The sequence below is a fragment of the Narcine bancroftii genome, chromosome 3 (assembly GCF_036971445.1).
Source record: "Narcine bancroftii isolate sNarBan1 chromosome 3, sNarBan1.hap1, whole genome shotgun sequence".
Lineage (NCBI taxonomy): Eukaryota > Metazoa > Chordata > Chondrichthyes > Torpediniformes > Narcinidae > Narcine > Narcine bancroftii.
In genome coordinates this window covers 276,233,518-276,256,371 of record NC_091471.1, presented here as the reverse complement: position 1 = coordinate 276,256,371, position 22,854 = coordinate 276,233,518, and the positions used below count along the sequence as shown (strand labels likewise).

Genomic DNA, 22,854 nt, shown 5'->3' with positions numbered 1-22,854 from the left:
TGAGGCAAAGTTAACAGAGCTAGGGCTTTTCTCTTTGGAGCAATGAAGGATGAGAGGTGAGAATAGAGGTCCACAAGATTTTAAGAGTCAGTGAACAGCCAGCACCTTTTTTCCAGGGCAACAGTAGCAAACCCCTGTGCAAGGTGAGGGAAGTTTAGGGGAGATTTAACCACTTTAATTGAAAACAAACCAATGGATGTGTTTGTTTGTGAATTATTTCTAACCATTTTGAAAATTAAAAATTTCAGTTGATGACCAAAGATTGATTAAGCACTTTGATTTATCAGAATCACACCCCCCCACCGCCCCCCCCACCCCCACCCACAGGTCATGGTGGAGGCTGCTACCAAACTTAATTTTTGGTTACACTATTTAGTTTCTGTTTGTAAAGTTCTTCTTTCAAAAGTTTGAAAACCTCCTTGGACTGTGTTCACACAACTCATCAGCAAAACTGGCTCAGATTGTCATTCCAGAAGGTTTCTTTCTGCGACAGATTTTTCTATTTACTTTCATCCAAATCAAGATTGAAATACCTGCCATTTGATTCTCAGAATGCAATATTAATTCTGAGAAATCAACTGAATCAAAGTGCTTAATCAATCTTTGGTCATCAACTGAAATTTTTAATTCTCAAAATGGTTAGAAATAAAAGGAAATAACTCACAAACAAACACATCCTTGTTTTCAATTAAAGTGGCTATCTCAAGTGCTCAAAAAGACTACTTTGACCATAAAGGAATGAGCCAGTGAACAAAAAAATTGCATGGTTAAATGGGAAGAGCAGATTGGAGCACATTCTAAATCCTAGTGTGAAGACCTAAATGAATGTCTTCAACATCTTATTTTTAATATTCTTTACCCAAAACAATGACTCATCCCTATGCCTCAAAAGATATTGCTGGAAGAACCAAGCTCATCAAGCAGTTTGTTTTTTGCTCCAGATTACTCCAACATTCTCTCGTTTCTTCATTTTATCTCAACAGCATAATTTGCAAATTTTCCCCACATGGTGGACAGAATTCATCCAGAAAACAACAAGCCCGGATTCCTTCTGATATCTTGGAGAAGATCTCCATAAAGCCACACCTTTTCAAACAAAAGCTGCAAAGTTACTGATGCTGGAATCTTGATTAGACAAAGAATTGCTGGAGGAACTCAGCAGGTCAGACAGCATCCATGGGTAGAAATGGTCAGTCAACATTTTGGGTCTGAACTCTTAATCCGGACAGCTTTTGTTCCTTGATTTATCAAAAGGATGCATTCTTAGAAATGATTTCAAAGCAAAATGTTCCAAGTTGAAAAGGTAGTATGAAATAGAAAAAAATTATACAAACACTTCTATAATAAAAAATTGGCACACCATTCATTATAATAAAAGTTTTGCAGAATGAAGACATGGACTCCAAAAATTTAATGGCGGTAATTCATAAAATGAAAAACACCCATACATGGTTTTTCACTTCATAGTCCTATAAATGACAATATACTTATTTTAGGGCAGCCATTCTCAACCTTTTGTTTTGTTATGGCCTCCTTAAGACTGTTCAAAGTTTGTTGGTCCCTTCCCTGTGATGCAATCAAGTTTTGGTTTCATCTGTACTTGTTGCCTAATAAAAACAAAAATCAGAATATATTTGATGATTTCAGTCCATGCTGCACCCTCCTCCACCCAACTTAGATGTTCTGTCGTCTCCAAAAGAGCCGTTCGGCCCCCATTGAGAATGGTTGATTTCGGGTATAGTTGCTGCCATCTTGAAAATTGACAAGACTTGATGAATGTCTTACATTACATAACAAATAGCAAGCTTTTAATTTGGTGACATCTTCACTTATTGTTGCATCTTTGCTTTCATTTTGCCAAAAACATCTAACAATTTTCACAGTTTAGTTGGAGAAAATAGGGTCAAAGAAGGAAAGCTTGAAGAAACAAACAGCTATGCCCCTGTGCAAGGTAAATTATAGCACTTTGAAACTGCACAATGCATTTTCTTAAATTATTCAAACATTAAGTTTATAACCCAAATTCTGAATAAATACCAAAAACAAAAATTTGAAAGGGATCCTAGATAAAGAATATAATCTTATACAGTTCAGTTAAACTTAAATCATGCAAAATGTGGAAAGGTGGAATTCATGCAGGCCTGACAGGAACATACTGGGCTGAAGAATCTGCTACTCTAAATGGCCAAAAGTAAAATGCAATAACTTTGCCTGGTGCATTCAAGTTTCTATAGTGCATCGTTTAAGCAATTTTTGCACAAGGAAGAGTCTCCTGTATACAAGGTACTGCTGAGAAAAATCAAGGTACTGTCGCGGTGGCTACACTGCTAACTGAAGGATCGCACAACCAGACGGGTTGAGTTCAGTGAACAAAAACGGATTTATTGCAGGCTGCCTGGCTGGTCTTCTACTCCCAGCCCGGATCTGGCTGAGAACCGCGCTGGGGGGCCCTGATATCACTGGGACGTCACGTGGGTCCCCAAGTGCAGGCTTCTGAGCCCAGCGCAGAGGTCGGGAGGAAACCCCAACGGCGCCATTTTGGCGTGATAAGCAGGGCCGGTTCGCCTGCCTAATGGTGTACCGCCACAGTACGGCAAATAGTCCATATTTATTAAAATATGGAAAGATTGTGTTTCCTGGAGAAGGTATCTTATTATACAATCACCATTGTCATGTAATGTTCCTGAATGGGCAACAATGATAGACACCAAATTTACCAACACGATGAGGGCTTCTCTATTTCACAGCAAATACCTTTCGGGAAGTAGTCTTTATTACTACTCAGTTTTTTGGCACCAAATTTCACAATGCTGAGATTTAATTCATTCAACAGCACCATTTGTTCTCTACACAGAAGTATCCAGGTTATCATTGTTTAGCCTTTTAATGTCAATCATAATTAAATACACCAAAAATATTGTTGTTAGAATATGCATAGTTTTAGCATTTCAGTCATCTATTTTAACTACAAAAGTTTGTTACTGCACAACAGATTTTAAACATGAAGTTTTCAACTTACTGCTCGATGTTTACAATATAAAATGTAAACTCCATCTCCTTCATTTACTTTTTTGGTTAAAGTGATATACAACAGCAATTACCTTGCACAACATAGTAAATATTTAGCCACAAATATATCAAAACTGGTTAATGGATAAGGAAACAATTATCCTGATAAAATGACCGCCACAGTCAAGCAGCACTAGGGCTGCTGCTCTGAGTAAACATTTTACCATCCAGAATAAAACTGGCATAATAATATCATGAATTCTACCAAGTCTTTGTATATCAAAGGCATGATATAAATTTAAAGCCATTCAGTGAAAGCTGGTAGGAAATAACACACTAGCTTCTGAACATTCTACCACAGGTTGGATGCTATACCTTTATAGCGTGACACGGTGAAGACCGGCAGGAGTGGCGGCGGGAAGCCCAACCCAGGGGGGTGGTGGGAGTGGTGAGAAGCCTGACCCAGAGGGAAGCCCAACCCGAACAGGCCCAGCAGGAAGTGGCAGCAAAAGGAAATAAAATTTTTGATTTTTTTAGCAATTAGAATTTGCATTGCTGGCAACATATCACAGAGTTCAGTGACCTCCTGGAGCTCTGTTTTGATTATCATTAAGGAGTAAATTTCCCACAAGCCACAGCAATCAGATCTCTGCCACAGAATCTGGTCCTGTGGCTAAGAAGGGAAGGAAGAAGAGGTGAGCTGTAGTGATAGGGGATTCCACAGTTAGGGGGACAGATAAGAGGTTACGTGAAGGAGATAGAGTATCCGGGTTGGTATGTTGCCTCCCTGGTGCCAGGATTCGAGATATCTCATATCAAGTACATGGCATTCTCAGGAGGGAGGGTGAGCATCCAGATGAAGGGACCAATGATATGGTAGGAAGCGTGAGGATGTCCTGCAAGGAAAGTTCAGGGAGCTGTGCACTAGGTTGAAGGAAAGGACTTCCAGGGTAGTGATCTCAGGATTGCTATCTGTACTGGTGAGGTTAGAAATAAGAGGATAATTCAGCTTAACACATGGCTGAAGACATGGTATAGGAGGGAGAGCTTCAAGTTTCTAGATCATTTTGCTCTCTTTCAAGGAAGATGTGACCTGTTCTGACAAGACAGTTTGCATCTGAATTGGAGAGGGACAGACATCTTTGCCGGCAGGTTTGCTAGCTGTCCGGTGGGTTTAAATTAGATTTACAGGGGGAGAGGGGAAACAGAGTGTTAGAGCACATAGCGAGGTGGAGAAGGATAAAGATCATGCAATGACTGGATGTATGGACAGAAATCAAAAAGTTTGCATGTGATAGAAACATTCTCAGGTGTATTTATTTTAATGCAAGGAGTATTGTTAGAAAAGATGACAATCTTAGGGCATGGATTGGCACGTGGGATTATGACATTATTGCTATTAGTGAGACTTGGTTGCAGGAGGGGCAGCACTACCAGCTCAATGTTCTGGGGTTCCATCGTTTCAGTTGTGATTGAGGGTGAAGGATGAAAGGGAGAGGAGTGGCATTGCTGGTCAGGAAAAATATCACAGCTGTGCTTAGACAGGACAGCCCAGGGGTCTCACTTACAGAGGCCATATGAATGGAGTTGAGGAATGGGAAAGGGGTGACCACACTGATAGGGTTGTATTATAGACCACCCACTTGTCAGAGAGAATTGGAGGAGCAAATCTGTAGAGAGATAGCAGAACGATGTAAGGAACAGAAAGTTGCGACAGTAGGAGATTTTAACTTTACACATATTGACTGGGACCCCCATACCGTAAAAGGACTGGATGGCTGGAAGTTTATCAAATGAGTTCAGGCAAATTTTCTAAATCAATACATAGAGGTACCAATGAGAGAGGATGCAATATTGATCTCCTATTAGGGAACCAGACAAGACAGGTGACAGAAGTATGTGTAGGTGAACATTTTGGTTCCAGTGGGCATAAAGTCATTAATTATGTTAATTATGGATAAGGATAGGACTAATCCTGGAGTTGAGATTCTAAATTGGAGAAAGGCTAATTTTGTGGAAATGAGAAAGAATCTAGGAAGAGTGGATTGGGAGAAGTTGTTTTCTGGCAAGGATGTTTTCAGTAAGTGGAAGGCCTTCAAAGGCAAAATTTTGAGAGTGCAGAGTTTGCATGTTCCTGTCAGGATTTTTTATTTTTATTTTTTATTTTTCACACCATAAACCACATTGACCATGATACATACATTTTCCTTTTCAAATATATACAGTGTCATTTTCTCCCCCCCCCCTTCCTCCCATCCCACCCTCCCTACCTCCCCCCCCATCCATTTAAAGTACAAAATCTAAGATACATTAAACCAGTCAAATAATGTGGTCATTCAATAAAAATAAACAAGAAATTCCACTGAGTCAATTCTTTTCATTTCCTTCTCCTTTCGTTAATTTAGGTAGTGAATGTCCCCAGTAGGTTTTCTCTATTGTGTTTCATGTAAGGCTCCCATATTTGTTCAAATATTTCAATATTATTTCTTAAACTATATGTTATTTTTTCTAATGGAATATATTTATTCATTTCTACATACCATTGTTGTATTTTCAAATTATCTTCCAACTTCCAGGTTAACATAATACATTTTTTTGCTATGGCTAGAGCTATCTTAACAAATCTTTTTTGTGCACCATCCAAATCAATTCCCAAGGATATTATACCTCTTTGTTTTTTATGTTACTTAGGAGGAAGATCTCTGGATTTTTTGGTATATTGTTTTCTGTAATTTTATTTAACATTTGGTTTAGATCTTCCCAAAATGTTTCTACTTTCTCACATGTCCAGATTGCATGAATTGTTGTTCCCATTTCTTTTTTACATCGAAAACATCTATCAGATACTGTTGGGTCCCATTTATTTAACTTTTGAGGTGTAATGTATAGCCTGTGTATCCAGTTATATTGTATCATACGTAACCTCGTATTTATTGCATTTCTCATCGTTCCAGAACATAATTTCTCCCATGTTTCCTTTTTTATCTTTATATTTAAATCTTGTTCCCATTTTTGTTTAGTTTTACCATTTGTTTCCTCATTCTCCTTTTCTTGCAGTTTAATATACATATTTGTTATAAATCTTTTGATTATCATTGTATCTGTAATCGCATATTCAAAGTTACTTCCCTCTGGTAAACTCAGACTGCTTCCTAATTTGTCCTTCAAGTAGGATCTCAATTGGTAATATGCCAGCACTGTATCTTGAGTTATATTGTATTTATCTTTCATTTATTCAAAGGATAATAATCTATTTCCTGAAAAACAATTTTCTATTCTTTTGATCCCTTTTTTCTCCCATTCTCTAAAGGAAAGGGAGTAACTTATTTTGCATCAATATTAGCTTTGGTAATTGGTAATTTGTTTTATTCCTTTCTACATGAATCTTTTTCCAAATATTGAGTAGCTGATGTAATACTGGAGAACTCCTACGTTGTACCAATTTTTCATCCCATTTATAATATGTGTTCAGGTATCTTTTCCCCTATTTTATCTACTTCTAATCTAGTCCAATCTGGCTTTTCCCTTGTTTGAAAAAATCTGATGGGTATCTTAATTGTGCGGCTCTATAATAATTTTTAAAGTTTGGCAGTTATAAGCCTCCTTGTTTATACCATTCTGTTAATTTATCTAGTGCTACCCTCGGTTTCCCCCCTTTCCATAAAAATTTCCTTATTATTTTCTTTAACTCCTTGAAGAATTTCTCTGTCAAGTGTATTGGCAATGCCTGAAATAGGTATAATATCCTTGGGAAAATGTTCATTTTAATACAGTTTATCCTTCCTATTAGTGTTAATGGTAAATCTTTCCAATGCTCTAAATCGTCCTGTAATTTTTTCATTAGTGGATAATAATTGAGTTTATATAGATGGCCGAGATTTTTATTTATTTGTATACCTAGGTATCTTATTGCTTGCATTTGCCATCTGAATGGTGATTCCTTCTTAAATTTTGAGAAATCCGCATTATTCATTGGCATTGCTTCACTTTTACTTACGTTAATCTTGTAACCCGACACTTCTCCATATTCCTTCAATTTCTTATATAATTCTTTTATTGATAGTTCTGGTTCTGTTAAGTATACTATAACATCATGCGCAAATAAACTGATTTTATATTCCTTGTCTTTTATTTTTATCCCTTTTATATTATTTTCTGTTCTTATCAATTCTGCTAGTGGTTCTATAGCTAATGCGAACAATAAGGGTGATAGTGGGCATCCCTGCCGTGTTGACCTGCTTAAGTTAAATTGCTTTGATATATATCCATTTACTGACACTTTCGCCAATGGCCCCTTATATAATGCTTTAATCCAATTAATATACTTCTCTGGTAAACTGAATTTTTGCAATACTTTGAATAAATAATTCCATTCTACTCTGTCAAAGGCCTTCTCTGCGTCTAAAGCAACTGCTACTGTTGGCGCTTTACTCCCTTCTACTGCATGAATTAAGTTAATAAATTTACAAATATTGTCTGTTGTGCGTCTTTTTTTAATAAATCCAGTTTGGTCTAGATTTACCATTTTAGGTACATACTCTGCTAATCTGTTTGCTAATAGTTTAGCTATTATCTTATAATCTATGTTAAGTAATGATATTGGTCTATATGACGCTGGTGCGAGTGGATCTTTCCCTTACTTTAGTATTACTGTAATTATTGCTGTTTTACATGAATCTGGTAAGCTTTGTGTTTCATCAATCTGGTTGATTACATCCAGGAGGGGCGGAATTAATAAGTCTTTAAATGTTTTGTAGAATTCTATTGGGAATCCATCCCCTCCTGGTGTTTTATTATTTGGTAATTTTTTTATTATCTCTTGTATTTCTACTATTTCAAATGGTTCTGTTAATTTATTTTGTTCCTCTATTGGTAATTTTGGTAGTTCAATTTTGGTTAAAAATTCATCTATTTTCCCTTCTTTCCCTTCGTTTTCAGTTTGGTATAATTGTTCATAGAATTCTCTAAAGTTTTCCTTGATCTCTGTTGGATTATATGTGATTTGTTTGTCTTTTTTCCTTGATCCCAATACCACTTTCTTAGCTTGTTGTCTTAAGCTGCCATGCTAGAATTTTGTGCGTTTTTTCCCCTAATTCATAATATTTGTTTTGTCTTCATGTTCTTCTCCACCTTATAAGTTTGTAATGTTTCATATTTTAATTTTATCTGCCAATTCTCTTCTTTTAGTTGTATCTTCCTTCATTGCTAATTCTTTATCTATATTTACTATTTCCCTTTCCAACTGCTCTGTTTCCTGATTATAGTCCTTTTTCATCTTGGTTACATAACTTATTATTTGCCCTCTAATGAACGCTTTCATTGCATACCATAGTATGAACTTATCTTTCACTGATTCCGTATTTATTTCAAAGTACATTTTAATTTGTCTTTCAATGAATTCTCTAAAATCCTGCCTTTTAAGTAGCATGGAGTTTAATCTCCATCTATACATTCTTGGAGGGATGTCCTCTAACTCTATTGTCAATATCAAGGGTGAATGGTCCGATAATATTCTAGCTTTATATTCTGTTTTTCTTACTCTATCTTGCATACGAGCGGATAACAAAATTAGGTCTATTCTTGAGTTTGTTTTATGTCTACCCGAGTAATATGAATATTCCTTTTCATTTGGGTGTTGCTTCCTCCATATATCCAAAAGTTGCATTTCTTCCATCGATTTAATTATAAATTTGGTTACTTTGTTCTTTCTGTTAATTTTTTTCCCAGTTTTGTCCATATTTGAATCTAAATTCAGGTTGAAATCCCCTCCTATTAATATGTTCCCTTCCGTATCTGCTATCTTCAAAAAAATATCTTGCATAAACTTTTGATCTTCTTCGTTAGGTGAATATATATTGAGTAGATTCCAAAACTCCGAATATATCTGACATTTTATCATTACATATCTCCCTGCTGGATCTATTATTTCCTCTTCTATTTTAATTGGCACATTTTTACTAATTAATATAGCTACTCCTCTTTCTTTTGAATTATACGACACTGATGTTACGTGTCCTACCCAATCTCTCTAATTTCTTGTGCTCCAATTCAGTTAAATGTGTTTCTTGCACAAATGTTATATCAATTTTTTATTTTTTCAGTAAATTTAGCAGTTTCTTCCTTTTAATTTGGTTATGTATTCCATTAATATTTAAAGTCATATAGTTCAGCGTAGCCATTTCATACTTTGTTTATCTTCCCTTCCCATTTCTCCATCATCACCTTTCCTTCTTATCCATTTCTGCTTTATTGTTTTGAACACTTTACAAGACAACATTTCTAAAACATCCAACATTTTCCTTATTCTCCTATTTAAAACTTCTTTAACCCCATTCTCCCCTCCCCCTATTGAGTTGCCCTTTATCCCTTGTCGGGCAACACATCTCCCCTCTCCATTTGGATTTGCGAATTCACTCGCAAACGTCAACTGATTTTGTAGTGACCGCAACTCCTCCCCACCCAGCCCCCCTAGAAAAGATTTCAATTTTCATATGTAACAAAGGTCACTCTTTTAATTCCCTTCTTATTCCCTCTATTCCCTTTCCCTCCCTTATTAATTCTTGTCTATACTCTATATATTTTCCTCTAAATACAGATACATTCATGTACACACTATATATATATATATTCTCCATTAACAATGGCGTGAAGCAAGGCTGTGTTCTCGCACCAACCCTCTTTTCAATCTTCTTCAGCATGATGCTGAACCAAGCCATGAAAGACCTCAACAGTGAAGACGCTGTTTACATTCAGTACCGCACGGATGGTAGTCTCTTCAATCTGAGGCGCCTGCAAGCTCACACCAAGACACAAGAGAAACTTGTCCGTGAACTACTCTTTACAGACGATGCCGCTTTAGTTGCCCATTCAGAGCCAGCTCTTCAGCGCTTGACGTCCTGCTTTGCGGAAACTGCCAAAATGTTTGGCCTGGAAGTCAGCCTGAAGAAAACTGAGGTCCTACATCAGCCAGCTCCCCACCATGACTACCAGCCCCCCCACATGTCCATCGGGCACACAAAACTCAAAACAGTCAACCAGTTTACCTATCTCGGCTGCACCATTTCATCAGATGCAAGGATCGACAATGAGATAGACAACAGACTCGCCAAGGCAAATAGCGCCTTTGGAAGACTACACAAAAAAAAGAGTCTGGAAAAACAACCAACTGAAAAACCTCACAAAGATTAGCGTATACAAAGCCGTTGTCATACCCACACTCCTGTTCGGCTCCGAATCATGGGTCCTCTACCGGCATCACCTACGGCTCCTAGAACGCTTCCACCAGCGTTGTCTCCGCTCCATCCTCAACATCCATTGGAGCGCTTTCATCCCTAACGTCGAAGTACTCGAGATGGCAGAGGTCGACAGCATCGAGTCCACGCTGCTGAAGATCCAGCTGCGCTGGGTGGGTCACGTCTCCAGAATGGAGGACCATCGCCTTCCCAAGATCGTGTTATATGGCGAGCTCTCCACTGGCCACCGTGACAGAGGTGCACCAAAGAAAAGGTACAAGGACTGCCTAAAGAAATCTCTTGGTGCCTGCCACATTGACCCCCGCCAGTGGGCTGATATCGCCTCAAACCGTGCATCTTGGCGCCTCACAGTTTGGCGGGCAGCAACCTCCTTTGAAGAAGACCGCAGAGCCCACCTCACTGACAAAAGGCAAAGGAGGAAAAACCCAACACCCAACCCCAACCAACCAATTTTCCCCTGCAGCCGCTGCAACCGTGTCTGCCTGTCCCGAAGCCAAGCCAAAGAAAGAAATATATATATATATATATGTATATATACACACACACATATACCTCTTTACACACATACATATAGTTCGTGGTCATTTTTACTCTCATTACATGTCTTCATCTCTGCTTGTTTTGTAGTTGTTCTGCAAATTTCCTTGCTTCCTCTGGATCCGAGAATAGTCTGTTTTGTTGCCCTGGATTAACTATTTTAAGTACCGCTGGGTACTTTAACATAAATTTATATCCTTTTATCCATAAGATCATTTTTGCTGCATTGAACTCCTTCCTCTTCTTCAGGAGTTCGAAACTTATGTCTGGATAGAAAAAAATTTTTTGACCTTTGTTTTCCAGTAGCTTTTTGTCTTCTCTTACTTTCTTCATTGCTTTCTCCAATATATTTTCTCTTGTTGTATATCTTAAGAATTTTACTAAAATGGATCTTGGTTTTTGCTGCGGTTGTGGTTTCGGGGCTAATGTTTTATGTGTCCTCTCTATTTCCATTTCTTCCTGTAATTCTGGTCTTCCTAGGACCCTGGGGATCCAATCTTTTATAAATTCTCTCATATTCTTGCCCTCTTCATCTTCCTTAAGGCCCACTATCTTTATATTATTTCTTCTATTATAGTTTTCCATTATATCTATCTTCTGAGCTAACAGCTCATGTGCCTCTTTAACTTTTTTATTAGATTCTTCTAATTTCTCTTTTAAGTCCTCTACTTCCATTTCTACAATTATTTTTCGTTCTTCCATATTTTCCACTCTTTTTCCTATCTCTGATATGGTCATTTCCATTTTATTCATTTTTTCTTCTGCATTCTTAATTCTTCTTTTTATCTCATTAAATTCTTGTAATTGCCATTCTTTCACTGATTCCATATATTCTTTAAAAAAAGATACATCCATTGTCTTGCCTTTCTCTTCTTCCACTTCTTTCTGTTCTTCTTCTTCTTCTTCCTCTGGGTTGACCATCTGTTGTTTCCTTGTTTTCTTTTTACCCTCTTCTTTCTTGTTGTCGTTATTGTCTCTGTTCTGCACCTGTTGCTGTGTTGCAGGTGTCTTTCCCAGCTGTGGAGATCAACTCCACAGCTGTTCCCCCCTCCCATCAGTGTGTTTTTTTTCATGCGCGGTTGCGCACTTTTACTCGGCTCTGCGAGCCATTTTTGTAGTCCCGAGACCGGGACTTACACTGACCTGCGGGAGCGGGCTTCTCTCTCCGCGGCGGGCCTCTTCGGACAGGTAAGGCCTTTCTTCCGACATTCTTTCTTCCTCTTTTCTTCCCGTTGTTTTCGACTTTTCTCTCTTCGCTGCCATTTTCTTCTCACCTTTATTTTTACTTTATTATAAATTTTAATCTTGTACCTTTGTGCTTTGTGTGGTTTTTTTTTTAAACTTTTCGGGAGAGGGCTGGAATTCCCTGACCGGCCACTACTCCATCACGTGACTCCTCTTCCTGTCAGGATTAAAGCAAAGTTAACAGGCATAGAAAATCTTGGTTTTCAAGGGATATTGATGATCTGATTTAGAAGAGAGGTTTGCATAGCAGATATAGGGAAACAAGGAGCAAATGAAGCTCTAGAAGCATATAGAAAATGTAAAAAAATACTTAAAGAAATTAGGAAGGCAAAAGGAAAACATGAGGTTATTTTGGCAGATAATGTGAAGTAAATTCAAAGGATTTCTACAAGTATATTAAGAGTAAAAGAATAGTAAGGGATAAAATTGGTCCCTTAGAAGATCAGAGTGGTCATCTGTGTGTGGAGCCTCACAAGATGGGGAGATCAACCTGTTTTTTTGCGTCAGTATTTAATCATGAAACTGGCATAGAATACAAGGAAGGGAAACAAACAGTAGTGGCATGGAACATATAGAGATTAAAGAGGATGAGGTGCTTGCTGCCTTACAGTGAATAAAGGTAGATAAATCCCTGGGGCATAACATGATAATCCCTCAGACCTTGAGGGAGACTTGTGAAGAAATTGTAGGGGCCCTGGCAGAAATATTTAAAATGTCTTTAGCCATGGGTGAGATGACAGAGGAATGGAGGGTGGCTCATGTTCCATTGTTTAAAAAAAGTCTCTAAAAGTAAACCAGGAAATTACAGGGCAGTGACCCTGTAATGAAAAATTCATTAGAACAAATAACTGCAGTAAAATTCCCACAGGATCCAATGTTATTTTTATTGGGAGATATTAGAGGGATCAAACCCAAATTAAAACTAAATATGTATCAAATAAAATTTGTTCAAATTGCTTTAGCAATAACTAGAAAGTATTTCTACAACTTGGAAGTCAGATACTGATCTGGGAACAGATAGATGACATGCAGAGGTTTTGAGTTGTATTCCACTTGAGAAAATTACTTCTTAGAGATAAATGCCATACATTTTGAGGAAAACATGGAGCCCACATTTACAAATTGTTGGTATTAAAATTTAAATGAATCTCAAACAGACCCTTTCTCTTAAAGGTCTCTATAAATATTTATATATTTAAGTGTTGAAAAGCAAATACTCCTGTTATAGTTTTGTTGTCCCTCCTTTTCTTTTTTTTAAAGTTTGTAGAGGGATGGGGGAGATTAATAGGTTTCTCTTTCTTTTGTATTTCTTTAATTTTTTCTTCTTTTTGTGAAATACCACAAGCATTTGGATTAAGTTTGAAATATTGTAATATGTATGCTAGTGGTTTTCTTTTAAATAAAGTTTTTAAAAAGTAGTAGGTAAATTATTGGAGGGTGTTCTGAGAGATAGTATATATAAGTATTTGGACAGCTAAGGGCTGATTAAAGATAGTCAGCATGGTTTTGTGCATGGTAAGTCATGCTTAACGAATATTATAGAGTTTGAGTAGGTTACCAAGGAAGATGATGAAGAAAAGGCTGTAGATGTCATCCACATGGACTTTAGTAAGGTCTATGACAAGGACGCACATGAGAGTTTAATTCAGAAGGTTCAAACACTAGGTAACTATGGAGAGGCTATAAATTGGATTTGAAATTGGCTGGATGGGAGAAGCCAGAGAGTACTGGTGTGCCTCAAGTAGTGATGTGCCTCAGGGATTGGTGCTGAGACCATTGTTGTTTGTTGCCTATAATCAATGATCTGGATGATAATGTGATAAATTGGATTAGCAAATTTGCAGATGACACCATTGTGGACAGCGAGCAAGGCTTTTAAAGCTTGCAGAGGGATCTGGGCCAACTGGAAAAATGAGCCAGAAAATAGCAGATGGAATTTAATGCAGACAAGTGTAAGGTGCTGCATTTTGGAAGGACAAATCAAGGTAGGACATACACAGTAAATGGTAGGGAACTGAGGAATGTGGTCGAACAAAGGGATCTACGAATAGATACACAATTCCTTGAAAATGGCATTGCTGATAGACAGAGTTGTGAAGAAAGTGTTAGGCATCTTGGCTTTAATAAATCGAAGTATTGAGTACAGGAGTTGGAATGTTATGGTGAGGTTGTACAAGACATTGGTGAGGCCTAATTTGGAGCAGTTCTGGTTGCCAAACTACAGGAAGGCTATCAATAAGACTGAAAGAGTGCACAGAAGATTTACTAAGATTTACTAAGATGTTGCTAGGTCTTGTTAGGTAAAAACATCATGAGCTGGGAATGTAGAGGGAGTCACCCAGTGCTGGGTGACAGTTGTGCATCTCAAGATAAGAGTGGGGATGACAAATTGATGTGCAGGAGGCTAGCAGAGAGGGATAGCAACAGTTTTTTCATTGGACAATGTCATGGTATGATAATTTTCTAAGTACGTATCCTAAGGTATATAAAAAACACCACTTGCTGATAACGGCAGAATGCGCCTTCTCCAACTAACACTGTTAGTTGCAAGTGTAACAATCCGGCAATAAAGAACAAAGAACCTTGATTTCGACTCAGTCTGGTGTTTGACTCACTCATTCATGAACAAAGCAGACCTAACAGTCTTCAGGAGTTGAGTTACAGAGAAAAATTAAATAGGTTAGGACTTTATTTCTTAGAGTATAGAAGAATGAGGGGAGATTTACAAAATTATGATAGGTATAGACCGAGTAATGCCAGTTGGCTCTTTCCTCTTATATTATATTATATAGCGAGCTCTCCACTGGCCACCGTGACAGAGGTGCACCAAAGAAAAGGTACAAGGACTGCCTAAAGAAATCTCTTGGTGCCTGCCACATTGACCACCGCCAGTGGGCTGATATCGCCTCAAACCGTGCATCTTGCCGCCTCACAGTTTGGCGGGCAGCAACCTCCTTTGAAGAAGACCGCAGAGCCCACCTCACTGACAAAAGGCAAAGGAGGAAAAACCCAACCCCAACCAACAAATTTTCCCCTGCAACCGCTGCAACCGTGTCTGCCTGTCCCGCATCGGACTTGTCAGCCACAAACGAGCCTGCAGCTGACGTGGACTTTTACCCCCTCCATAAATCTTTGTCCGCGAAGCCAAGCCAAAGAAAGGAGAGATAAATACAAGAGGACATGGCTTTAGGCCAAAAGGGGAGAGGTTTAAATGGTTATATGGTTTAGGGGGAATTTCTTCACTCAGAGAGGGGAAGGAATGTGGAGTGAGCTGCCATCTGATGTGGTAAATGCTGGCTTGCTCAAGTTTTAAGAATAAATTAGATAGAAACATGAAAGGGTCTGAAGTGTTATGGAATGGGTGTAGATCAGTGGAATTCGTGGCATAATGTTTTGGCACAGACTACAAAAACCAAATGGCCTGTTTTCTCTGTAGTGTTCTATGGTATACTGGTCAGCCCATACATTAACTAACCTGACTCAAAGCTCAATTTGTTTGCCAAACTGGTTGGCATTGCAACAAAAAGATCAGTAATGTAATTTAGATATCAACATAATTAAAGCACTAAGAAAATGGGCAAAGATAAATTGATGAATGCTAAGGTGGTGACAAGGTTATGTTTTAAAGGTATAGAAATAATGAAACCAGACTTGGGTTGGGCAAAACTAAAGTACAAGAACAAATGGATAGAAGATTGTCTGCCTCCATCCTAGTTATGTCTCAATGATGGCAGCCAGCATTACAACCGAGGTTACTACAATTTTTGAGGGAGGGAGGTACAGATATTCAAATTCAGTGGGTTCTACAAATTGAAGATTAAACATCTGGCTTCTTCAGATAAGAGAAAACTCAATTTTACTGATCAAGGTTTCATAAAAAGGACACTGAAAATTGCATCTGACCTTTCTAGTCCATGCTGAAACAAATATTCTTCATAGCATTTTTAAACTTAACCGTCTACTTCCCACTACCGTATGCTTCTGTAAAAATCAATTCAACTCCCGTTGTATCAGACATATAGTAGGCTTAATAATAATTATTTGAAGAGGCCACTGAAAGGACCAAATATTTTTTTCTTCTAGTCACACTCAATTCATGATAAAAGTCTTAAACCTGTAGTACAATTTTTTTTGCATTCTGTTTTATATTACAAAATTCTAGAGGTACGAGGATCCACTTGTACTCCAGAGCGGTACTACCCAAGTTTCACACTCAGTAAAATGCACTTAGCTGAATGAAATCTGCTACAACTTGCTTTTCCCAGTTACTTTTCCAAACGCAAGCATTAAATTTGTACAAGCTCTCTGACACTCAAAGTAATCAAGATTTTCAAACTTTCACTTATTTGGTTATTTAAAAAAACCATATAGCATTGTGAAGTTTTAAAAATGAATGGATAGATATTCTGCCCATTTAAAGATGCTAACCAATGAAAAACATAATTTATGTACCCAAAACCAGAAGACAATATTCATTGTTGGTTTTCTCTACATAAAACAGCAACTTTGAATTTACTATGTACAGCTCAACTCTGGAATCTTTTTTCTTAAGAAAGCTTAGGCAGGAGCAATCCATATACTGATCCCATGACATGAGCCACGTCAAGCTCCAATGGATGTTGAGGATGGAGCGGAGACAACGCTGGTGGAAGCGTTCTAGGAGCCGTAGGTGATGCCGGTAGAGGACCCATGATTCGGAGCCGAACAGGAGTGTGGGTATGACAACGGCTCTGTATACGCTAATCTTTGTGAGGTTTTTCAGTTGGTTGTTTTTCCAGACTCTTTTGTGTAGTCTTCCAAAGGCGCTATTTGCCTTGGCAAGTCTGTTGTCTATCTCATTGTCGATCCTTGCATCTGATGAAATGGTGCAGCCGAGATAGGTAAACTGGTTGACCATTTTGAGTTTTGTGCCCGATGGAGATGTGGGGGGGCTGGTAGTCATGGTGGGGAGCTGGCTGATGGAGGACCTCAGTTTTCTTCAGGCTGACTTTGTTTCCTCACTGGCAGCAAGTGTCCAATTTCACAAGACTGAAACTGAAACACGAGCTTTTTGTGGGCACTGATGATGAACTGCACCTTTGACCAATGTGAATCATTGTGTTGCATTACCTGGACACTCAAGCAATTAGTTTTTCCAGCTAGTTTGTAATTAATCCTAAAATAATAAACAAAGTGAACTGAATTGCTTTGAATAATGAAACTTTTCAACCTTCCTTTAATATGAAACTTAACAATGTTAGGATGATTGTCAAGGTAGGCAAACACCACGCTATGGCTGTTTTATAGAATTCATAAAAGATCTGTAGGGTGGAATAAAATTTGCTAATAGAACTTGCAAAAAATTAAATTTAAATTAATTCTGTTTTGTTAATGTGTGCACAGGTGATGCAACTTTGAGTTATGGGAAACTACAATGCAGAACATTTTGTAGGAATACAATCCCCTGTGATACAGAAGTCACCTGTACCTTCTCCAAATGACTTTTATTTCTGTATGAAACTTGACAATGTGAGCAGGAAAACCATTTGATCTTGACATCACAGCTGAATTTCATCTTTCCAACAGACATCTGGCTGCTTAGAACTCGATCACAGTAACAGAGAAGCCCATTCCAGTCCTTAACCTGTTGCCCCAGCTGAAAATTAATTTAATATATTCAACAAAAGAAACATATTCAACTAAATGCTATGCCAGGCATTGCTTCCATCAAGGACATGACAATCTTGTACAAAACTATGAAACTGCACCATCCTCGACATTTTAAAACAGTTCAACATCTAAACAATGAATTTAGTTGCTTCTGAATTAATCTCCAATCCTGTTCATTAAAATTAAAAAATCCTGCAGAAAACCTCACAACTCTTTGGGGGGGGGGGGGGGGGGGGGGAAGGGGTGGTGATAGAACACTACATTTGCAACGTTAAAAGAAAATTCAGAGGATGTTATCTACACAACACCTAAATATATCATACTTGTGCCAAAACTGCTAGATTATTTTGACTGTCATAATAAAATGTAGCAAATGCTATGGTCAAGAGTTAAAGTTTCACTTTAAAAAAAGATACAAAACACACAAGAGTTAAACCAACTGAGGCACTGCACAGGCACCATTCCTTCTCCTCCAAAGGCACAATTCAGTGGGGAAAATTCTCATTATTGTATTCTAATGTACATTCTTAGAGCAAAGCAACTCTTGGGGAAGAAAAAAATTCCTTTGATCATCCCAGAAAAATGAACCTACCAAATGCAGAAATGGATTGATGTAACATTTATAGATAAATTTATATTGGACGTAAATACTGAACAATTTAGTGATAGATGTGAAAATGTAGGCAATTGAGAAATATTTCATACAAAAGCAGTAGAGTTTTAGTTTAACCTGAGCATCACGTTTGACATCATGGGGTGAAGGCCCTGTTCCTGTGCTGTACTCTTCTATCTCTGAAGTTGGAAGTTTGGGAAGTCTCAAAGTTCAAACATTCAGATCAGCCCTGGTAACCCAGAACAGGAAAATTCCATGGATCGATCAAAGCTGCATTTCCACTGCTATAGATTGATTTGTCTCATCTGCAAGGCAGGCAGGATGTTAACAATTTGTCTTTAGATTCCCACTTTTGAAGAGGCCACTGTTCAGTGATGTGCATAAACGATTGCAAATACGAACAGCATCGTGCTCAGCTGCAACAGGGTTAAGCAACTTGCTAAATGCTCTTTACAGCACAAATAGCTAACTGGATAAGCTTTCACTTGCACCTACAATTATTGTGATTGTTTACCTGCAAAAGTTATTCCCTTATAATGCACATTAGAGTGTGTACAAATGGGGAAACATCAAACAGTTTCCAATATCCTTGGCAATTCAGATAGAATTAATACTTGCACACAAAATAGGTTTACGTCAAACCAGAGTTTAATAATTCTTCAATGTATTTTTTCAAATATGTTGGTAGTACCAGCAATTCTATTTCAAGAACCTCTAGTACTTTAACTCCATAAATAAATAAATAAATAGATAGATGGATAAATAAATAGAAAGTCGAAATGTATCTGCTTCTTTTTATTTAAATATTGACAACTGCATCAAATCTATTCTGTACTTTTAGTTCTGAATTTAACACGTTTGGACAATAATGAGAAATTATGCTTAAAGAATTTCATAATACTGCAGCTGGGTACTGTATAAATACTGGAAACAATGGCTGAAACATTTAATTGCTAAGGCAAGGCATTAACAAAAAAAATGAAAGTCGTAAAAGTTTTCATGAATCCTTCAATTTGCAAACCCATATCCCCTTGTTATACAGCTACCTTTTGGAATTTGGTGTCAAATTAAAGAAAAATTTATTTTGGTAAATGAGAACTCTGCAGATATTGGGGTCTAGTGCAGTGCCCAAGTGTGAGGCATCAATAGAAAGTAAACACAAGTCAACGTTTTGGGTTTGAGTCTTTCTTCAGGAGTGCTTTCCATGGATGCTCCATGACAAGTTGAGTTTCTCCAGCACTTTTGTGTGCAGAACAATTTATTTTGTAAACTTAAACAAGGACATTCGGAACATTCACATTGGCTATACATTTAGCTCCTTGCAAATACATTAGTACCTCAGGGTTTTCTTTTATTTCAACTTCATATTCAATATTTAAACCTGCTTTAATCAACTTGCTGGGTTCACAGCAGCAAGAGCAATCACTATTTTATAACTATCTCCTTTCACCTTTGGGTACAAATTTAAATTTAAAGTACAATGGCTACTAGCGACAGAGCATAAAATGAAAAGTCATTTTACACCTTTGGCATAAAAATGTTTTTGTCAATTAAAACTCACACACTATGGATGAAAAGATGGAAGACTGTACCATTTCCCTCCCGATTTTGTCCATTTCCTACATGAGAAAAGTACTGGACTGGTTTTGTCTGGGAACCGGGTCACCAAAACTGGTTAAGGAGTCAAAATCCACTCTAAAGATGCAGCGTACAATTAATGTTGGAATTGGAACTCATTCCTAGCAATATTGTTGGAAACTATGAATATTTTGTAGAACAAGGGGCACGATGACATTCAGAATCAGAATTTATTGTCATGAACAAGTCATGAAATTCGGTGTTTTTGTGGCAGCGTCACAGTGCAAACATTCATATTATAACCATCTTACAACAATAATATAAATTTTTTTTAATTTAAAAAGCAGTGCACGAAAAATAAGGCAGTATCTTTGGTTCAATGGTTATTAAGGAGTCTGATGGCAGTGGGAAAGAAACTGCCCTTGCCCCATTAAATGCTCCTCTTTAGGCTCCTGTTCTTTCTCCTCCCCCCGTCCCCCCCCCCAATGGTAGCAGATTGAAGAGGGCACAGTGTGCTCGCTTCGGCAGCACATATACTAAAAAATTGGAACGATACAGAGAAGATTAGCATGGCCCCTGCGCAAGGATGACACGCAAATTCGTGAAGCGTTTATTTTTTATATATAGATAAAAAGAGGGCACAGTGGGGGTCTTTGAGGATGGAGATAGTCTCTGCAATGTCCTCGATAGAGTGATGTCGCAGGCCGAGTTAACAACCCTCTGGAGTTTATTCTTGTCCTGAGAGTTGGAGCTTCCGTACCAGGCAGTGATGCAACCAGCCAGAATCCTCTCCACAGTACGCATGTAGAAGTTTTCAAGAGACTCTGGTGACATGCTGAATTACCTCACAAAATATAACTGCTGATAAGCCTTCTTTGTGATTGCACCAGAACAGATCCTCGAAGACGTTGACACCCAGAAATTTGAAGTTCTTGACCCGCTCGGCGAATGGTCCCTTGATGAGGACTAAGTCATGTTCCCCTGAAGTCCACAATCACCTCCTTGATTTTGCTAATGTTGAGCACAAGGTTGTTGTTGCTGTCCTGTTGGCTTCCTCATTGCCGTTAGTGATTCTGCCAACAACTGTGGCATCATTGACAAACATGTTGATGGCCTCGGAATTGTGCCTGGTTGTATAACGAATAGAGCAGTGGGCTAAGCAGGCATCCTTGGGGTGCGCCTATGTTGATCATCAGTGAGGAGATGAGTTTCCAATTCGTACTGATTGTGGGGGGGATCAGAGGCCCAGAGTTTATAGCTTCCTGACCAGCACTGAGGGAATAATGGTACTGAAGGTCAAGCTGTAGATGAAGAGCAGCCGTATGTATAAATTGCTGTTTGAGGTGATCCAGAGCTGAGCAGAGAGCCAGTGATACTGCATCTGCCGTGGAGCGATTGTGACAATAGACGAATTGCAGTGGGCCCAAATCTTTGCTTAGGTCCATATTAATTCTGACCATGACCAGCCTCTCAAAGCATTTCATCACAGTAGAAGTTAGGGCTACTGGGCTGTAGTCATTGAGGCACCTCACACTACTCTTCTTGGGTACTGGGATGATTGATGCCCTTTTGAAGCTGGTGGGAACCTCTGACTACAGCAGTGGGAGGTTGCAAATATCCATGAAATCGCTGGGGCAGATTTTCAGCACCCTCCCAGGAACCCTGTTAGGGCCTGACACCTTGCAAGGGTTCACCCCCTTGCATGATGTTCTGACATCACCCTTAGGGACAGATAGTGCAGGGTCATCATCCTTTTGAGGGATTCTCGTAGGCATTGTTTGGTTCTCCTCCTCAAAGCAGACATAGGTGTTCAGCTCGTTGGGTAATGAAGCATCACAACCATCTATAGTAATGGCCTGCACTCCCTGCCATAGCTGGCAAGTATCTGTCTCTAGCTTCCTCGGGAATTGCCACTTTGCTTCAGAGATGGCATTCCACAGGTTGTACCTGAACTTCTTATAAAGATCCCAATCCCCAGCCTTAAGCACATTTGTTCTTGCCCTCAGCAGGATGCAGATTCATCCAGAGCTTCGGGTTGGGGAACACCTGGTATGTGCGCATGGACACACTCATCCACGCAGGTCTTGATGAAGTTGGAGACACCTGTTGCATATTCATTCAAGACTGTGGATGAGTTCTTGAATATGTTCCAGTCCATTGATTCAATGCAGTCCTGCAGATGCTCCTCCACCTCCCTCAACCATACTTTTCCCGTTTTCACCACTAGTGTTGTGGTCCTCAGTCTCTATTTGTACGCTGGGAGTAGAAGTACAGCCTGGTGATCAGACTTGCTGAAGTGCAGTCATGCTATGGCTCGGTATGTGTTCTTTACAGTGGTGTAACAATGGTCGAGTGTGTTGGTACCCTGGTCTTCGCATGCGACGTGTTGGTGGTAGCTTGCCAGACTATTTCAGGTTAGCCTGATTGAAGTCCACTACAACAATAGGGAAGGCATCAGGATATGCTGCCATATGGCTGTTAATCAGTACTCAGTCCCTCCAGCGCCAGCCTGACGTTACCCTGGGATGGAATGTACACTGTGATCAGAATGATGGCGGTGAACTCCCTCAGCAGGTAGAATGAGCAACACTTGATTGCCAAATGTTCCAGAATTCCACAATTTTGTCCCAGCTTCTGGCAGAATTCATCAAGCAAAATATCAAATGCCAACACAAAGTTGAACATTGGTACCCTCTTTTAAGGAAGTACCATTTAAATCCAAACACAATAACCCAATGCAAATTAATTTTCCCCTTAAGCATCCTATTATGGCCCCACCTTTAGAACATTTATCTCAGTGCATTCTTTCATCTCCACGTACCCCCCCATTCTATTTCCTACATTAGAAAGTGCAATTTTAAGGAGTTTATTGTCATATGCACGTGCCTATAAAATGATCATGCACCAAAATTCTTACGTGTTGCAGCAACAAAGGTACGCAAGGTCCATCAACTGCAATTTATAAATTAT

At 38.7% G+C, this 22,854-nt stretch overlaps 1 protein-coding gene and 1 non-coding gene across 4 annotated transcripts in view; one reads left to right on the top strand and one right to left on the bottom strand.

Annotated features, from left to right (window-relative positions):
- The window catches only part of sbno2b (strawberry notch homolog 2b), a 189,102-nt gene that overhangs the window by 162,118 nt on the left and 4,130 nt on the right, over positions 1–22,854 (bottom strand). The window contains exon 2 of one of the 3 annotated variants that reach the window (XM_069928192.1): positions 1,513–1,607. The exons of the other annotated variants lie outside the window; for them this stretch is intronic. The gene's annotated coding sequence lies outside the window, so the exon portion shown is untranslated. The remainder of the gene's footprint in view (positions 1–1,512; positions 1,608–22,854) is intronic. 3 annotated transcript variants of the gene reach the window in all.
- LOC138759678 (U6 spliceosomal RNA) lies at positions 20,397–20,505 on the top strand. Its single transcript, XR_011355021.1, has one exon. It is a non-coding gene; the product is annotated as a U6 spliceosomal RNA (small nuclear RNA).